Raw genomic sequence first — 20,236 nt, forward strand, 5'->3', positions numbered from 1 at the left:
GGTGAGTACAGATATCCCTACGTTTTTATGTATCTGTGAGAGAGAAAATTGACTTATATGAAAAATTTCTAATTAATAATGTAAGTAATGAAAAGTAATGAGTATTCCAGTTTAATCGAAGGAAGACTTAATAAGGCTGTGGAAAGAAATCCCACAATAAATTTCGTGAATATCATTTAACAAGAGAACAATAAAAACTAAAATCTAACTAAATGAATCAACATTTTCAGAAATTTAATTCAACATTACCCAATCAAAGTGAAGATCTTAATCATTTTTATAGCCGCTTCAAAAGCCAGAGAGTCAATGCTTGAAAAAGCAAGTGGTGCTGATTTCAACTCGATTCCTAGAGCTGTTGTTCTGAATGATTATAAAAATATTAATGATCCCATTCGTAAACCCGTTACCTCGAATGCACCTAAAGAAGGTAACTCTAGAAAAAAAAGGGTTATTGAAAATACTAATAATTCTACTGATAATGACAAAAGCTCAAGAATGAGCAAAACTCTGCAATGAGGTCGTTTCATTCAGTCAAAAGTAGTACTTTTTGTCACTGAAATTGATAGAATAAGCAAAAAATAAAAAAAAAATAACATGGACCCTGAAAATACTTTCATTTTCCCAACAGTTATTTTTTAATTAATTTTTTAAGATGTCCGATTTTTCAAACAAGGCTTGGTCTTGATGACGTCACAAATGATTTCCTTTGGCGCCTTTTTCACTGCGTTTCCACTTTATGATAATCAAGAAGCGAATTAAATATTGCGCTCTACGCTTGCTATCAATCCTATCGTTGCCAATACACGTGAGTAAAGATGTGAATTAAAGATTTTGTTCTGTGAATGGCAACACTGTATGGTATTTCATCATTTGTGATGTCATCGGCAGAAGCATAAACAATAAAGGCGCGCCGGTTTAAGTATTTTTTTAAAAATATTAAACTTAAATTATTTAAAAAATGGTCTGATCCTATGTTTTTAAGCATGCTCTTTCAGAAAAAAAATACTTTTAAAATTTTGGAAACGACTCCTTTGCAACTGTAAATGCACCGTAATCGCGAAAACTCGGCTCTCGACAACGCGGCAAAATTCAGAAAACTCGGACGCATTCTAGCCGGTTCAAAAAAAAAAAAAATCTCGTTGTCCGCGCATTCCCGATAATCCGGCATTTTCATGGCCACTTTTCAGTCCACATTAGACCGAGTTTTCAAGACTCTACTGTCTCTACATCATCAACATTAGTACTACTGCGTAAATAGTCTTACTGATGTCAGTAATGGTGAACCACCTGCACAAATAATGTAAATAATAATCCCAACTTAGGTAGCACCATTGATAATACGTTTGCCAACCTTAATCGCAGCATCATGGACTGCGAGTGTTATTTCTTTAATTACCCAGATGTTGAACTGAATATTGACATCGATCCCCCGCCCATCTTGGCTGACTTGACAATGGATAACTTTACTCAAGACGATGATTAATGGGAATGAAAAGTACAAAGACATACTGTAAGGGGAATTCTGCCCCCCTCCCATTTGAGTTGATATTGTCTAAATGTGACTGATAAAGTCAACAGATTAAAGCACTACTCTGAATTGTCGGTAAGAGTGTTACCGGCAAACTTCTTCTTAACGGAAAACTCATAGGGAAAGTAAAATTCATAAATGCACATAGTTTGAATGCTTTTTAAATGTGTCATATAAAATTTTAAGGTTTTTTTTTTTAAATGTAATTGGCGACATTACGAAGGGAAAATATTGAAATCGTTTAGAAAAAATAGGATAAAAATTCAAAATGAAATTTTCATTTTTATTAACGATACTTTAAAACTAACTTTAAGATCCTAAAAAAACGTAATTGAAATAAAATTGAAGGGATGAATAGAAGAAAGTGTAATGTGAAAATTGATCACAATCAAAATGTACACTTCCTTAAAATAGCACCACCTGCAGGATCATCCCAAATTAAACCAATGCCACGAAACCCTTTCTATAACCTTACCCCTTCAAATATTACAATTTTTGCAACTTTTGCGAGCTCATTGCAGTTGCAAAAATTTTAGCCTCCCGAAATTTTCTTCGCCCCAAATTTTTCAACTTTCGTTTCTGTTCATATAAAATTCCCGAAATTTTCTGCTCACGAAATCAACCAAAATTTTTGCGAAAATTATGGCTCACGAAAATAAGTGCTTTTACAGTAGCTCCCTACATAATCTCTTTGTTCTTTCGAACATCACATTCCACTTATCTCCTTCAATTATGAGTACTTTTCAAAAGAAAACCCTAATGAGCTTGTTCCACCCCTCTTCAGCACAAGTTCAGCTTCAGGAAACTATGGGCGTTCAGCGGTCCGGGCTTCTTGATGAGCATCGCCTACCTGGATCCGGGCAACATCGAGGCGGATCTGAAGAACGGGATCGAGGGCAAGTACTCTCTCCTCTGGATCCTGCTGTGGGCCACCATCGCCGGACTGTTCATCCAGAGGCTGGCAGCCAGACTGGGGTCCGTGACTGGCCTGGATCTGGCTGAGACTTGCAGGAAGAGGTTTCGCGCCTTTTTCCGAGGTACGTGCTGTGGATCATGCTGGAGATCACCATCATCGGGGCTGACATGCAGGAAGTGATTGGGACGGCCATTGCCTTCTACCTGCTCTCTGACAGGAGGTGAGTTGGGTTTCAATCCTTTGACATGCCTAGATCAGGAGATAACCTCTTACAGTTTCCGCAATTTTGCAATACAGTCAAACCTTGATATCTCGAACCTCCTTATCTCGAAACCCTTGATGTCTCGAAACAAAAATTTTCCCCAGCATTTTCTATGAAAACCCCTATGTATTTTCCATAGTTATTTCGAAATTTATTTTTCGAAACCTTTGATAAGTCGAAATTTTTTGCACAGAAGCAAGTTTCAATTGTCGTTTTGTTTCGGCAATTTTTGTAGTAAAACCAGTTCCAGGGACAATTGCTTAACGTTTTTTCATCCCTTTTCTTGGAAATTTTTGTGAATAGGGGATTGGGGCAAGACAATAGGGGAGTGTTGGCATTAAGGAGGTGCAGTGTTTTCCCCAGAATTTTGAATCTTTGTGCATTTCGCTCGAACATGTTGTCCACTTTGAGGAAAGGGGTTCGATTTTCTCGTCCGTCAGTTTTCAAGCGAAAACGGAAAATGCGTTCCTCGTTTTCTTCATTTAGCTTTTTTAACTCTTAACAAAATGGCTGCTGAGAACTTTTTGAATGTGAGTTTACTGATTAAAGATAAAATAAGAATTTTTTAAATTTTTAGGTGAAAAAACAAAGTTGAAATTTTTGTTCATTTCAAAATCTCATCCTGTGCACTTTCGACAATTAGAAAATTTCAAATCTAGAAAAAAATATTGAAGACTACTTTATTGATCCGTAATTCGATGTGATCCAGTAGTACATATATAAATGCATATAGTGTACGTGTGTGTAAATGTGAGAGTTAGGAGTGTAATTTTTCGAAAACCTTTATAACTCGAAAACTCGATAGCTCAAAAAGTTTTCCCGTACCGAGAGATTCGAGACATCAAGGTTGTACTGTATCTGTAAGCTCTTGATTACACAATGATGTTTCGGAGATGTTGTTTACTTCATTTAACATTGGTGTCTTCGAGGCATCACTCATTTCAACTGCCGTTGTGGACTGGTGTCTCCAACACGTGATTCATTTGAAAGTTTCAAGTGCCGTCAAGGGCGCCCATATGCAAAATTGTTATGGGGGCTCAGATACTTTCCCCATAGTTTAGCTGGATATTTTGAAACCGATTTCAGGACAGATTAGCGTTATTAAAATTTTAAAATTTCTAATAACTTAAACATTAATTTCTGGAGAAGAAATGTTTTACATTTTAAAAAATGAAAAAAAGTACTAAAAGCAAGGAAGTTCTAATTTCTAAGGGAGACTCGGGCCCCCTTACCCTCCTATATGGGCGCCCTTGACTGCTGTTGCAGCCGAGACATGTTTCCGAGACATCGCTCAGTTCATATACCATGGCGTTGACATCTTTTACAAGTCATTCATTATATGAGGCCGTAAGAAGCAAAGAGATGTAAGTGGCAAAATTAAAAATTTGAAGGTAACCAGTACACATGGTAGGTGAACCTCTCCTGTCTTGGGGCAAGAGATGGTACTAGTAGCCTTGGTAGTTGATGCTGTACTGCATGATTTAGAAAAACATTTCAATGAGAGCCTACCTAGGATGTTATCTTTAAACGCGTTTTACTGAAAATGTCCACTTACATCCCTTTGCTTCTCACTGCCTCAATGTGCTATGCGATCGCAGTCTTTTGGACCTCTAGGAAACTTCATTTCTTTTCATCAATGACGGATTTACCCTGTTGCAAATGTCGCAACTGCTATGAGTCCTCGAGATATAGGGGCCCAGAAGAACTCGACGTTAAATCCCGGTTATCACAAATTTGGCATTTCAACTGCGCTTGCGCGCGGACTTAGCTTTTGGGCTTTCTGTTTTAAGATTTCGTGTTGTTTGTTTATATTTAGGCTGAGCGAGAGTCCCACCAAATTAATGTATGCGATTAGAATATTTTCACAGCGATTTCGTGATATATTATATGAAACTACGGATATGAATAACTGATAAATCTTAATAGAAAAGTGACACTTCAATATTTATTAGTTTGGAAACATTTATTTACCATAAATGTAAAATACGTTGTGTACTTCAAAAATGATTGGAAATTAGTACAGAAATCCGTCTTTTGCGGATATTTTACATTAGGCGTAAATAACTTAGTAATTATTACATTTTTATTTAGGTTGAGGGTTCGGCTTTGTATTAGAAGTGATGCTGCAATTCTAGTACGCTCTTCTGAGGTTAAAAATTTGGTCCTGAAAAGGAACAGACAAATCAGACACCGAATCCATTAATAATTAAGACGCGAAATTCAATCTTTACCGAGGCCTAAAAACTAAATCAGAGAAAACTTTGTGATTTCTAATTTTTTATCTGTTGCTATCTCTTTGTAATCAATTTTAGCAAGATTTTTTGAAATCAGCTAAGTCCGCGCACAAGCGCAGTTGAAATGGCAAATTTGTAATAACCGGGATTTTAACGTCGAGTCCCAGAAGAGGATCCAAAAAAGCAGATGAAAAATATTTTACGCTTTGTCTCTAAGGGGCTCCTAGAAATACATTGCGTTATGCCCCTGATCTAAATATCTCCCACAGCATTTCACGTGTCCACTAAAGGACTGATATCTCCGAGTCGTCACTCATTTCAAACGCAAACTGATGTCTCCGAAACCGTCATTCCATGCGTCACTGGCTCTTTGACGTCTTCTGGAGGTCTTTTTTTTCACGCACCATTACAGAATGTTTGACGTCACCAAAACGTCACTCATTTCATCCGCTATTAAAGACTCTTTTAGGTCTCCAAGACTTCATTTCATGTGCCATTAGAAATTTTTTGCCGTCTACGAGACGTCGTTCAATTTCATATGACATTACGAGCTCTTTGATGACTGCACGATATCATTCATGAGCCGCTACAAACTCTTTCACGTCTCCGAGATGACATTTATTTTCATTTGCCAATACACTGATGTCTTTGAGTACTTTTTGTATGTCAATGTCAATAAGGTATGTCCGTTGAAAAGTTTCAACCGGACGATTAGAAAAAAACACTTTTTCCCTGGCATCAATTTTGATTCACATGTATGTTTGCTCTAACCTTCCAGCATGCCACTTTGGATTTTAACGCGAGCGGTTGTGTGTCATACGTTTTACAATGATTGCTTTTATTCTTTTTTGAGCAATCACGATTGCTTATTGTTCTCACTTGACTGTTTTTGATGTTACGCTGATTTTATTTTCCCGCAGCACCCTCTGCCAGCATCACCGTCGACCGGCTCCTCACGATGCTGCTCCTCTTGCGAAAGCCGTCTCCAGGTTTCTTCCATATCCTACACACACCACGCATACACACACACGCCTACACACTCAATGGCCTGCGCACAGACACAAACACATATGCCTACATACACACACACGAACGCCTACACACACCACGCGCGCGTACACACACAGCACTTGCATACACAACACGCACACACATGCATACATACACACATATATATACGCACCCACATACATGCGCCTACACAAACACACACACACCCCGCATTCATACATACACACGCTCGTGATTGCGAAAAACATAATTTGAATTCAAGATGCCAAAAATTCAAATTAATATATTTTTTTTCGTTCTCAGACAGGACAAATATTTATTTCCATAAGTAGACATGTTAATTAACAAAACCAAATTGCCCTGAGGCAATTAGAATAAAGGTAAAGTAGTGCATTTTAGTACATGTAAGAACTTGTTTCAAGCTTGGTCGTAAATTTTACCCTCAAAAGTCCGCATTTTAATGCGGCTACTTTTCCAGCCACAACTGAAATGCAAATACATCTTAGAATATCCTCATATAAATAATAGCCCATGATAAAGTATCCCACGTGTTTCAACAATGAAACTCGCGCCACGGCACGATAATTTGATAATATGTTTTGGTAATGTTTAACACGCATGGAAAAGCTTTATTGTGACAAGGCTGACCTCGATCTGGCAACTTAACAGTTTTACTGGTAGGACCGTCATTTTAGGAAAACGAAGGAACCAAAACAATTCGCAACTCCAATAAACTATAGGGGGCGCTGCAGCCACTGTCTAATAGCGGATGGAAAAGGTAAAACAAACAAATGCCGTAACTTATAACTTGCTTTGACGCTTTGTGAATGACAGTAATTTTTTAGCGTGTTTGTGAAAAGCTTTCTTTTCTATTCTTCTGTAATTACATTTCACACCACAAACTGTCCTGAAGCCTGTAATTTACCCCAAAGAAAAACACGTGGAATGGAATGTTTTACCTTTTTCGGTAGTATCGTTAATCGCCGCAAGGTAGCGTATTCGAGCTCTGGAGTTGCAAATTGACACTACCTACTGGAGTATAGGGTAATCCACTGGTGTTAGGGTTAAAATTTCAACTATGAAAATATCACCCAACAGGCAATTGCTTCATTTGTAAAACTAATATCCGTGCATGTGCATCTATGAGGTTTGACAGCAGCGCAACATCTGGAGGATTGGAAATTAACCCACCCCTAAAAATAGAAAGCCCATAGAAGCCATGTTGGCAACCCTAGAATGACAAAATGCATAAACGATATGTTTTTAACTTCTCTAGAAGCAAATTTCACGATCTAAAACCTGAAATATCCCTCGATAATTTAGTCAAGGCGTATTTTCACAATATGTAGAAATAAATCAATTTTTGAAGAAAAATTACAAATTTTAGGCCTCGTGCTGGATACCTAATTATTTTTTTATTTGGATAAATATTTTTGTGGTTCATGTAGGGGTATGGAGCAACGTTTTATCAACATTAATTCCGAACTTCCAAAAAAAAATTTTTTTTTTTTTTCGATTCGGTTCAGTTTACACTTTCAGCTCAAGTCGGCACGAGTTGCCGTAGTTCAAATTATATGAAACTTTTTTTTACAGTAGTTTTGACCTAAAAGGAAAACTATAAGAGGAGTTGCGACTTGAAAAATCGAGTTTCGTTTTTTGGGGGCGACACCCAACTGTACATATGTTTTCTGTATTATATGCTATGCTCTTTCACAGAAACAACATTCAGAAATGATACTGTGCGAAAAAATCATCAACTGATACAGCACACAAATCTGAAATTACTATCCTTGAGTTAAAATTACAATATCCTTGTTCTCAAGGTTTATGACTTATCACTAACTTTCAGTTAATGTCAGATAAGTAAAGGATTTTTTTTTTAAAAAGGGGAGCTGAGGTAAAAAAGGATAAGCTGAGCTGAAAGTCAATAGAAATTTTATGAACTAAAAAACATTGCTCGCTTTAAGCGGGTTTTGCTCGTTAAAAGCGAGTTATGCTCCAACAGACTTAACATCGTACCAACCAAATCTTTCCGATTTCCTCACGAAATCCGTGTTCTCGTTAAATCAGAGTTCGACTGTAGTAAATCACCGAATTTACTTATTTTTACTAATTATAAAGCTGAAAATCTGCATGTCTGGATCTCTGAATATCTGAAACTAGCAAAAATACCCGGCGTTGCCTGGGTCAGTAATAATTATGAGAAACAATCGCTATTTTCCTTCGCTTTCTGCTTTAACTGAAAGAACTCCAAACATACCGCTTTGACATGATTGAAAATCGAGCTTGTTCTTATACATAAAAGTAAAATGGCAATAGAACAAAATAGTTTTCATTTAGAAACGAAAAAACGACATTTGAGCATACATAAATTTTGAGGAATTTCGAAAATATGAAGTTAAACTTCACATGTTGAAAAAGATTTATCAGTTATTGTTATTATTCTTTTAATTGAACATTGCAGTCTAAGCTGGAGCTGGACAGTAAACATTTTCATCCGAAAATTTTCCAAAATACGAAGTAAAATTTGGCGATTGTTTGAAATTGCGCGGAAAGACAAGTTAATGGAAGTTTTTGTGCTGCTTATGGATTTGCTTAATTTAGTTGGCGAATTATTTACATTTTGACAAAAGTTTTAAAGATTCTTTTATGGCGATATTTTGGTTACATGGTGAAAACCGAGAAACAGTATTACGTAGTCTTTAGCTTCAAAAACAGTGACAGTTGAAAAAATCTGCCTTAGCTATTGAAATCTGTCCGCAAAAAGATTTGGTGAGATTCCTGCTGGTCGCTTAGGTAATGAGTTAGTGTCCAATCAACACAAATAAATATCTAAACCCATTAATTGCATCAAAGTTACATTTAAAATGGACAAATAATCAGCCAAATCTATTTATTATTTGCCAATCTTGCGCGAAAATGTTATTTAAGATTTAACTTGAGAAAAGCCTTGAACAGTCAGACGAAAAGCAAAAATATTCCACGATACAACAATTTTATTGTAACTATTGACGGGGAGTTGATATGATACAATAATACTGTATTGAGTTGAGGAAAGCCTTCGAACATGGAACTAAAATTAAAAAGTTTATAATTCGTTTTTATTCTACATAGAAATTTCGAACAGGTGCCATCTTCACAAGAAAAAATCAGAGCTTTCGATGGACATATAATGTTAGTATGTGCAAGCATTTTTTCACCCCCATATTAGAGAATTTGTATGAAAATCGTGTTTTATTACCCCCTATGGGATTTTGCCCCCATAACGGGACGAAAACTACCCTATGTGTTATTCTGATGCGTAAGCTATAATAGTGTAAAGTTTCATTAAAATCCATTCAGTAGTTTTTGCGTGAAAGAGTAACAAACATCCATCCATACAGACAAACATTCGCATGTATAATAGTAGTAAGATTAGATTTTGTTCTTTTTCTATTCTAATTTTAAGAACATTTTATCGAGCAAATTATCATGACATGGATGAGTAAATTATCATAACATGAACGAGTAAATTACCATAACGTAGACGAGTAAATTTTCATAACATGGACGAGTAAATTACCATAACATGGGCGAGCCCATTTAACATAAAAATTTGGCGAGAAATTCATCATCCATTATCTATAAATATATAGGCGAACCAAATGACCTTTTAATTTTCTACTACGAGCGAAGCCGTACGGGTACCGCTAGTATTTAATATTAAGATGAAAAAATACTTAATATTTATGCAAAGAAAAAAAGCTTAAACAAATATGTTTAAAAATTCTAACCAGTAAACAAGAGGGTGACCATCTCCCCCCCCCCCCCAAGAGCATGGACACACCTTCCCAAATGCTACGAAGTAATCGAATCCTAAATGCCCAAATCGGGAATCTCCCCCCCCCCCTTCCAAAGAAGGAGAAAAATGTCCTTTAAAACATTAAGATTATTGTGTCGCGCGCTATCGGAAATGTACAAAAAGTTTTGAATTAATTTTCATTTACTTTTCGTATATTTCAGTGAACCAAAGTTTAGTTTAGCTGTTTTTGCAATGCGCTAACCATAAAAATCTTTATATATCACATTGTTAAATGTGATTAATATTACTCAAAACTAGGGCACTACGACCCAATGGTAGTTGTTGCGCCGAAACACGCATTTACCTTTCCGTGCACAGATTTATCATCTTTATACATAAAGGGCTAATCTCTGTCCGGATGTCCGGGGTAAACTTCAAAACTACTGGACGGATTTTAACCATTTTTTCACCATAGATAGCTACATAATCGGGGAACAACTTAGGCTATAATTTATTGCTAAAAAACTTAGTTTAAGAACTTCGTGATAGAAAAATGTAAATGTCATGTAATTTCCACATCAAATGATTAAAGATTAAACCCCATTGTTTCGAAAATTCGTTGCCTAACAACAGCGATATTAAAATTAATCATAATGAAAATTTTGAATCAAGGCTTATGTGGGTCAAGCATGACATTTACTGCTTTCTTAGGAATTGTACCCTCATCTTTATACATAAACGGCTACTTTTGTATGTATGTAAGTATGTATGCCCGAAATAAGCTTCAAAACTACTGGACGGATTTTAACCATTTTTTCCACATAGATAGCTACATTATCAGGGAGCAACTTAGGCTATATTTTATTACTAACAAACTTAGTTTACAAACGTCGTGATCGAAAACAGTAAATGTCATGTAATTTCCACATCAAATGATTAAATGTAAAACCCATTGTTACAAAAATTCGTTACCAACAACAGCAATATTAAAAGTAATCATAATGAAAATTTTGAATCAAGGCTTCTCCGGAGCAAACTTGAGTTTAAAGTCATTTTAACATTTGGAAACTCTACTTTTTGCTCACTTTTATGGGTAAGGAAGAAGCACGATTTTTAATCACGTCAAAGCGGTGTGTTTTGAGTTCTTTCAATTAAAACAGAAAACGAAAAAAAAGTAGCGATTGTTTCTCACAATTATTACTGACCCTGGCAACGCCGAGTATTTTTGCTAGTGAGAACATAAATCAATATTTAAGATCATAGATTTAACGATGGAACCATCAGGCAGGATCAGCTTCATATTAGTCAAAATCGGTCATTGTTTACTGTTGTTCCAAAGCAGTAGCGGATTTTAGGGAGGGCACAGGGCACGTGCCCCTATAAAAAAGAATAAAAATTTTTTAACTATCCCATCAAAAATCTTTGAATTCATTTTTGATAACAAAAATAAAATTTTTAAGCCATCATGTAGAAAGACAATATCTTTACTAATAATAAAGCTGAAAAGTCTCTCTGTCTGGATCTCTTGCTGTCCGGATCTCTGTGACGCGCATAGCGCCTAGACCGTTCGGCTGATTTTCATGAAATTTGGCGCAGAATTAGTTTGTAGCATGGGGGTGTGCACCTCGAAGCGATTTTTCGAAAATTCGATTTTGTTCTTTTTCTATTCCAATTTGAGGAACATTTTCCCGAGCAAAATTATCATAAGATGGACGAGTAAATTACCAAGTTATCACAACGTGGAACCGTAACATGGGCAAGCTAATTGGCGAGAAATTCATCATCTATTATTTGTAAATATACAGACGAACCAAAAGACCTTCTAATTTTCTACTACGGGCAAAGCCGTGCGGGTGCCACTAGTAGTTGAATAAAATTACTTTTGTTTCTACAACCACAGAAACTGGACTATCTAGCATCTGATGCCACAGGCCTTACGTTGAAATCAGAAGTCAGTCGGATGTCAGTAGTAAACATGGGCGCCCATATGCAAAATTGTAAGGGGGGGGCTCAGATATTTTAACCATGGTTTAGCAGGATATTTTTCCCCATGGAAGCAGATTTCGGAACAGATTAGAGTCATTAAAATTGTACATTTTTAATAGCTTATTCATTAATGACTGGAGATGAAATGTTTTTACATCTTTGCAAAGAAAAAAGAACTAAAAGCAAGGAAGTTCTCATTTCTAAGGGGGGCTCGATCCCCCCTTCACCCCTCTGTATGGGCGCCCTTAGAGTAAAGAAATACATACCTAAATAAAACACGAATGTACTATGAGTTTCTTAATTACATAATGTTTTATAATCTACTAAATCCGAGATAACACCCAAAGCGATGAGAAAGGGATAGTAACTCTTTCCTAAATGGGAAAATATTGACAAATTTATGAAACCTTAACATAAAGTTATGGGTATGTTTATTGTTATAATCATGAGTATTTCTCTAGTCAATACCGCAGATTTTAATAACATTTTGCAGAAAGTGCAGCTTAGTGCTTAATTGATTTAAAGTATTGTAAAATAAAATAATAGTTTAAAAAACTAAAAAAACACGCTTTCGTAGCAAATGAACTAAAAAGTTAAAAAATAATCTTTGGATGATAGTAATTGACCAATCACTTAATTTTAATGTAATACAAAAAAGCGTGGGGTGCTGTCTATTTATATTTTTGCTTGGACAACAAATGGAAGAAATTCAAGACAACTGATAAGAAGACCCCCACGCTTTTTTGTATTACATTAAAATTAAGTGATTGGTCAACTACTATCATCCGAAGATTATTTTTCACTTTTTAGTTCATTTTGCTACGAAAGCGTGTTTTTTTTTTTTTTTTTAGTTTTTTAAACTATTATTTTATATTTCTGTTTTTTAGTCTTATGTTGGAGAATTATCAAGCGACGAAATTATTTATAAAACGAGTGCGAGGTAATATCTTCAAGCTAAGACAAGGGCACCCCGATGGGAAGCTACTGTGAGTCATCGATGTATGTTTGCGGAAATCATATCTACATTACTTTGAAAATTTGAGATGCATTTGAATAAAAGTTCTGTTAACAATGGTCTGATCAGCAATGAATTTCCAATTAAAGGCTCACCTTAATTTTGGCATGAAATTAGTCAAAAACAATTATATTTCATGCTCTAATTACCTTGGAACAAATTTTGTTTGATGCAGAAAAATTAAAGGTTTTTGTGGATATTTTTAAATAATTTTTGAGAGCATTTTTTAATGTATTTTTTAAATTTTTTTCCTTTATCACACTGTTGGATTTATGCCAAAATATTGATTAAAATTGGAGGAAACTAACAATTAAAAGAGTTAATCAATTAATTTGAGTATAGAATATTGCATCGTCATCGGGTCTGAGGTCGCGTGCCAAATTTCAAAAGAATCCGATCGCAGAAAGTGGGCGAAGTTTGAGCTGCAAGATTCCGTTACAAAATACATACATACATACATACAGGTGAAGCTAATAAAAGCGTGTTAATAAAAAATAGAAAGATATTTTACTTTCTGATCAGAAGTAAATTTACACAGTAGACCCTCTTTACTTTAAACTAATTAGGACCGGAGGGGGAGGAGAGAGTCCGACTGGTCAAATCGCTCGAATAACAGAACATCTCATACTTTTCACATATCATACTTTTCCCATGTTCTGTACATAGCACAACAGCTAGAATAACGTTGCTACGACGGATCGTACGTGTTACAGAAAAGAGAGAACTGCATTGCAATGTATATTTATTTAATAATTAACACAGAATGTAAGCATTATTACCGCAAAAAATTGTTTAAAAAAAGAACTTTATTTACGTCACCTTGGTGGTGTCGGGTTAATGGACGTTCGGATTACCGAGATTCGGGTTAAAGAGGTCCACCGCTTTCCTGTACTTTACAATAGACTAATTGGCATAAACTGATGAAAAAAACAATTTAAAAAATTAAAACTTTCTTATGGAACAATTTGTCAGAGAAAGCCAGATTTGACTCTCCGGTGCCCCCCCCCCCCCCTCTAAAAACTATTTTAAGTATCTTCCCTGTTCCATGGCACAGATTTATTATTGAAAATAAATAAAAAAAAGTTGAAATGAAAATTTAAAAAAAAAAACATACAATTTGGAATGCTTGACTTACCTCTATGTGTAGTTCAAATTAGATGCGGACGACTTGGACACCAGAAACTCCTTGTATAACGGACAAAGTTTACACGCAATTCAAAAAATGCACCGACTAGGGCAGATCAAAGCTACCCTCATGAAATTTTAAAGTAGCTCCTACATTTATGAAAATAGAATCACGAATCGCGGGGGAATCTACCCGCACGTGTAAATTAATTAGTTATTTTTTAAATTTATTTATTGACAACATACATTTCGAGTTCGTGCACTTGGTCGCACAGGACTCGTAAACGTGTAATTTCATTTCATTTCATTTCATTAGTTCATCATGAGGCATCTGCTACGCTTTAAAAGCGGCTTTGCCTCCAAAAGTCCAGATTGCAAAATTCAATCTTCAAGACAAGTTCAACATCCATGAGGTTCACATCACACGTAGCACAAAAAGACGCAAACAGAAGAAACAACAAACAGACACAAAAACACACCAGGGGGCCTCAAACGAGAGTAGTAGCACGAAGAAACGCCACCACCGCCGACACCCACCGGCCAGACCGAGAGGAAATCCAGAAAACTGAGCTGAACGACAAAGGGGCACATCCAAATTTCGCACGAAGTTTATTTCGTTCGACCTCATACTTTCGGCAAGCAAGGACAACATGATCCACTGTGTCTGGAACCTTACATACCAGACACATGGGAGAAGACAGACTTCTGATTCGATGTAGATTGTAATTAGAAAACAGAGTTCTTGTTCGGCCTCTCGTAATGATCACGTCCTCATACCTATTGCGGGTCAATTTTCTAGTGACTTTATTCACAGACATCAAGTGACCATAATTCTTTGCATATTTAGACCTGCTCCAGACATTATAGTTTTTTTCATTATACTTCATTTTAACCTTGTTAATTGTATCTTCCGGGGAAATCCAATGGAGGATTTTATTTTCATCGTGTCCCATCTCTGCTAATTTGTCAGCAATCTCATTCTCATAGATTCCAACATGTGAAGAAGTCCACACTAATTCCAAATTTTTACTTAATTGTGTGCAGGAAAATATCATATTCATGATCATAAGCGTTATTTTAGGGGATTTATTGTTGACCTTTTCAAGAGACTGCAGAACTGACAGGCTGTCGGTGAGGATGACAATCTTGTCACCCTCCCTCCCAAATCGTCTCAAAGCCAGCCACATCGCCAGGCCTTCAGCAGTAAAAATGGAATTAACTTCTGGGATTTTCCCAAAGATCTTCTCATTTCTATTTACATGAAGGATTCCGATTGAGACAGAACTAAGTTTTTTTGACGCGTCAGTAGCAATCATAATATGGTCTTTCCAATGCGTACCCTTGTAGTAATCGTACATATATTTGATCATCAGGGGCGTTAAATGTTTTTTTTGAAAAGGAAGATCATTACAATGAATTTTAATGGCATCTGAATTTAGTTTCATTGGTAAAAAGAAAGGAATAAGTTGGCTGGGGAAGATGTTGAGGTCATATAGTAGATTTTTACAAAAGCATGCAAGAGGAATTTTCCCAGATACCGAAGGTAATCTGTCTATCTCATAGGAAAGTAACATTTTCCTAGTCACTGAGAACTTATCAAGAGCTATTTGCTTAATGTAGAAAATCTCAGCTTTCTTACTGTGTCTCATTGAACAGGGCATTTCGCTAGCTTCTTTCAGGAGAATCGGGATTGGAGTGAAACGAGGTAGCCCTAATGCTACTCTTAACGCAGCATGGAACATTGTTTCGAGTTTTTTTCTGTCCGTGTTTGAGGAGGCAATGAAGATATGACATCCATAGTCCATAGTGCTGCAAATGCAGCTTTTCACAATGTTTAACAGGTGATATGTTCTGGCGCCCCACTTTTTGGACGCGATGACTTTTAAAACATTTATATATTTGAAAATCTTTTTTGATAAATAATTGAAATGAGCCTTGAACGTTAAATTCTTGTTAAAGTAAATCCCTAGTATTTTAATCTCATCTTTCCAGGCAATCGATGAACCTCCAATCACTAAATTCTTATCAGGCAGAAGACGTTTATTAGAAAAGTCGACTGTAACACATTTTTCCGGAACAATATTCATGTGCCAAGTATCACACCATTTCTGGATACTTCCCAAAATTTTTTGTGTTTCCTCCAGAACGTTATCTAAATTGTCTCCAGAACTAATTAGGAAGATGTCATCTGCATACATTAACAACTTAACATTTTTTCCACTTATGTCACATAGATCTTTGACATAGACCTGAAAAAGGAAAGGACTTAATACCGAACCTTGAGGTACCCCTCTGTTAACATTAATTTCCACAGAAAGTGTATTTCTCCACTTGACCTGATAGAACCTGTTTGAAATAAAGTTGTGTAGCCATAGAGCCGCATTTCCGTTAATTCCCATCTGGAGAAGTTTCCAACCAAGTCCATCTATCCATACAGAATCGTAGGCAGATTTTAAATCAAGGGCAGTAAAGATTACGAAATTTTTTTGGGAACGAGCTTTAAATATTTCATGATGAATGATGGAGAGGACAGCTTCACAGCTTCTGAAAGGTAGAAAGCCGAATTGGTTGTTTGGGAAAATTTTTTCATTTAGACAGTATATCTCAAACCTTCTTAGTATCATTCTTTCCATTGTTTTGGAGAGGACCGAGGTTAAAGAAATTGGCCTGTAGGACTTTATGTCATCGCGTGGTTTTCCTTTTTTGTGGATCGGCATAATATGTGCTCTTCTAAAGTCATCTGGCACTTCTCCGTTCAACCACAAACTATTTAGGATACTTAGGAGTTTGGGTAAATTCATCGAGTTTATGCTCTTGAGGGCTTTGGCGGAAATGTTATCAGGTCCTGGGGAGGTGTTCTTATTACTGTGAATTGCCTCTTGAAGATCCTTAATATTAAACGGCTTGTTTAAGACACAATTTCCGCTGAAATCTAAAGGAATGTATGCTTTGATTCTCGGCTTCTGAAAAGACATAGCAAAAGCATTGGCTTGAGCCATAGGAAAAATAATTTCCCCGGCATTGGTCGATAGCGTAAGGTTTGATTCCGGACTACCAGTTCGACGATTATTTAAACTTTTTAAAATTTTGAAAATAGACTTATTTTCCCCCGCTGTTTCAAGACTCTTATTCCAAAAAATCCTCTTGAGATTATTGCAAGTTCTTTTTAATTTAGCCGCATACTTTTTATACTCTAGCCAGACCGCTCTATCCATAGTTTTTTTGGCGATTCGGAAGTGCTTTCTTTTTTGCCCAAGCAAAAAACTACAGGTACTGTTCCACCAGGGGTTTCCTTTATCATTTTTGATCTTGACTGTTTTACTGTTTTTTTCCATAGTATTTAACATAATAGAGTTAAAATTTTTAAAATTATCTTGTGCCAAATTCAGTAAATTTTGATTTAAATCTGTTTCAAATACGTCCCAATTAATCTTACGTCTGGTGTTTATAATATGGTGCAAGCCGTTGAAAATTACTTTCACGGGGTGATGATCACTATCACAGGTATCAGGGAAAATTTCAAAGGTAACCTCATTATATAGGTCCATCGACACAATCGTAAGGTCCAGGAGATTTGACGTTTGATAGTCAGCTACATGAGTGGGGATAGAAGTATTTAAAAGGAACATCTGGTTGTCTAAGATCCAGTCCAACAGACACTCAGCGTCTGGTGAGTTGTCCTTACTGCCCAGGGCATTGTGATGGACATTGAAATCTCCCACAATGATAAAAGGAGGGATTAGGTGATTCTTGAGACTATTCAGCCAGTTAATGTTAAATTTGCCATCAGGAGAATAAATATTAAAGATACGAACATTTTTATTATACAAAAAGACAGAAATTCCCATGATCTCAACATTGCTTGCAGGAAGGTTAAGTTTTATTTCGGTGGCTGAAAAAGAGCTGTTAATAGCAATGAGAAGTCCTCCACCCGGTCGATCAATTCTGTCTTTTCTAAAAATCACTTTATTACGCAGAGAAAAGGGAATATCTTTCTTCAGAAAAGTCTCTTGGCAAATTATAAAACTAGAGTTTAAGAACAGGGAGGAATTCAACCAGGTGTGCTTATTTCGGACACTACGAGCGTTCCACTGAATTAAATAGGACATAAACACCAAAAAAAAGGGGGCAAGACAGACAAAGACAAAACCCAAGCACACCTGCACCCGCCCAACACAGAAAAAGCCCCAGCCAGGGAGCAAAACAGAAAAACCAAGAAAAGGCAAAGGCCACCCAGACCAGAAAGCCAAAAAGAAGAAACCAACAACACACCAGAAAACGGGACCCGGACCACCCCTAACTAGGAGGCAAATCCTTGGGGTGGCCTTCACAATCCATAGCAGAAACATTTAATCTATCCCTATTGCTCGGGAGGAATTTATTTGAACTTTTATGTTTTTTAGCTTGATTTTTACTCGAAACCAAGTCATCATAAACCTCGTACCCTTCAGCTTTTCCATTGATCATGGACGAGATAATTCTGGTTACATTTTCATTGACTTTCTTAAGACAATCGTTCATTGCCGTAGTAATCGCATTCTGCATTGCCTGGAGTTGTTCAGAAAATTCTTCCCGGAGCCTTGTCTCCATGTCAATGAGAGCAGTCTTAAGACCCATGTCAAATTGTTTTTTTGTAATATAATCATCAGCCTTACTGGCTATCAACGCGTATGACTGAGATTTCCCTTCATATTTTCTACGCGCCTCCGCAAAAGTTAGATTTTTCCTACATTTGAATTCAAGTATTTGAATTTCTTTAATTCTACTAGGGCAAGAATTAAAGTTCGCAGGGTGATCACTTTTACAATTAGTGCAGTTCGGGGGTCTGCTGCATATTTCCTCAGCATGTGCAGTACCACAATTCATGCACGTGGCTTCATTCTTACACTTTAGCGTCGCGTGATTGAACTGAAAGCATTTTTGGCATTGCCTAGGCCTATCAATGAACAATTTTATTCTAACGTTCAAGAAAAAGAATCTAATATAGTCCGGTATTTCCCTTCCAAAGATCGAAATTAAAACAATATCTGTGGGGACTTTCCCATTATTTGAGTTCTTTAAGAATCTGCGAGCTTCGAAAATTTTTATGTCGTTCGAGTTCTCTAATTCAGTTATTAATTCATTAAGACTCTGATCAATGCCTATTTCACGGATAATAAATCGAGTTGTGATATTCTCCATGTTTACATGACTAGTAGTTTCCATACCCAACAGGGATTTAACATCCGCAATCTCCATCGCGCATTCAATATCGTCTGTTTCAATTACGATTTTATTATTTCTTGTCAGTTGAAGGCATTTGATTTTATCAGCATTTTTAACCGTAATCAGTAGTTCCTCTTTTAGACATTTAGGTTTCCCTTTCGGAAAGGATTCCCCATCCTTAGCCGGCGAAATAAAAATGCAAAAATTTGCAATACCACTCGTATGAGCAAATTTGAGTAACTCCACAGTGGAAGCAGAAAGTGTCACTTGGTGATCCATTATAGACATACAACAGCAAAATACCGGGCAGAAAAACAACAAAAACAATGTCCTCTAGAAAGGAGGACAAGCAGAAAGAAGACACCGTAATCTACCGCAAAATCACAACAAAAGAATACTATTCAGCCATAAATTGAACATAACACACAAAATACCCGACAGCGAAGAAAACGCAAAGGCCGACCACATACCACGTGGAAGCCGAAGAAACGCCCACCAAAAACAAATACTATCAAAGACATTCGATTTAAAAAAAAAAGAAACAACCAAGAAACATGAGGGCAGAAAAAACAGACGCTGCACAATCATAAACCCTAAAGCCACATATCCACTGAAAAACCCAACAACGGTCCAGCAACGAGCAAATACGCGCACCGAACCGAAGCTCACAGCAACTTCAAAACCTCGTGTGTGTTCCGTACGAAAAAAAAAAAAGATAGCAGAAGCAAGTAATCTCAATTAACCGACAATACACACATTACCGCCCGTGTAATTTCGACTGCGAGATTCCCAGAAAAAAAAACAATAATACTAACATGTGCTGCCAATTCTTAATGAAAAAACTTGCAGCTCTGGAGCACCAGCAGATCTATTAACATTTTTAAAACGTTCGATTGGAAGGACATTCGGGTTGCGTTCGCGGAAGATGGGCAACAATCAGATTTGAAAAACTATATGCATTTGAAACTTGCTTCTTTACTAAACTAGCGTTAAAAGCAGTTTCCAGAAATCTATTCAAATTTCTTTTTGTTTCATACTTTCAAACCTTTGATTGTATACTACTTACTACATTACTTTTTAAAAAGAAGAAAAAAGTAAGAAAGAAACTTATTACACGACAAGCTACAAGAAAAAAAAAGTACGAACTACTAGACAAGAAGCTAAACAGCTTTA

At 36.4% G+C, this 20,236-nt stretch overlaps 1 pseudogene; it reads left to right on the forward strand.

The window, feature by feature from the left end:
* Positions 1-2,348: 2,348 nt before the first annotated feature.
* The window catches only part of LOC129232614 (natural resistance-associated macrophage protein 2-like), a 49,306-nt pseudogene continuing 31,418 nt past the window's right edge, over positions 2,349-20,236 (forward strand).

The sequence above is a fragment of the Uloborus diversus genome, unplaced genomic scaffold (genome assembly GCF_026930045.1).
Source record: "Uloborus diversus isolate 005 unplaced genomic scaffold, Udiv.v.3.1 scaffold_13, whole genome shotgun sequence".
Taxonomy (NCBI): domain Eukaryota; kingdom Metazoa; phylum Arthropoda; class Arachnida; order Araneae; family Uloboridae; genus Uloborus; species Uloborus diversus.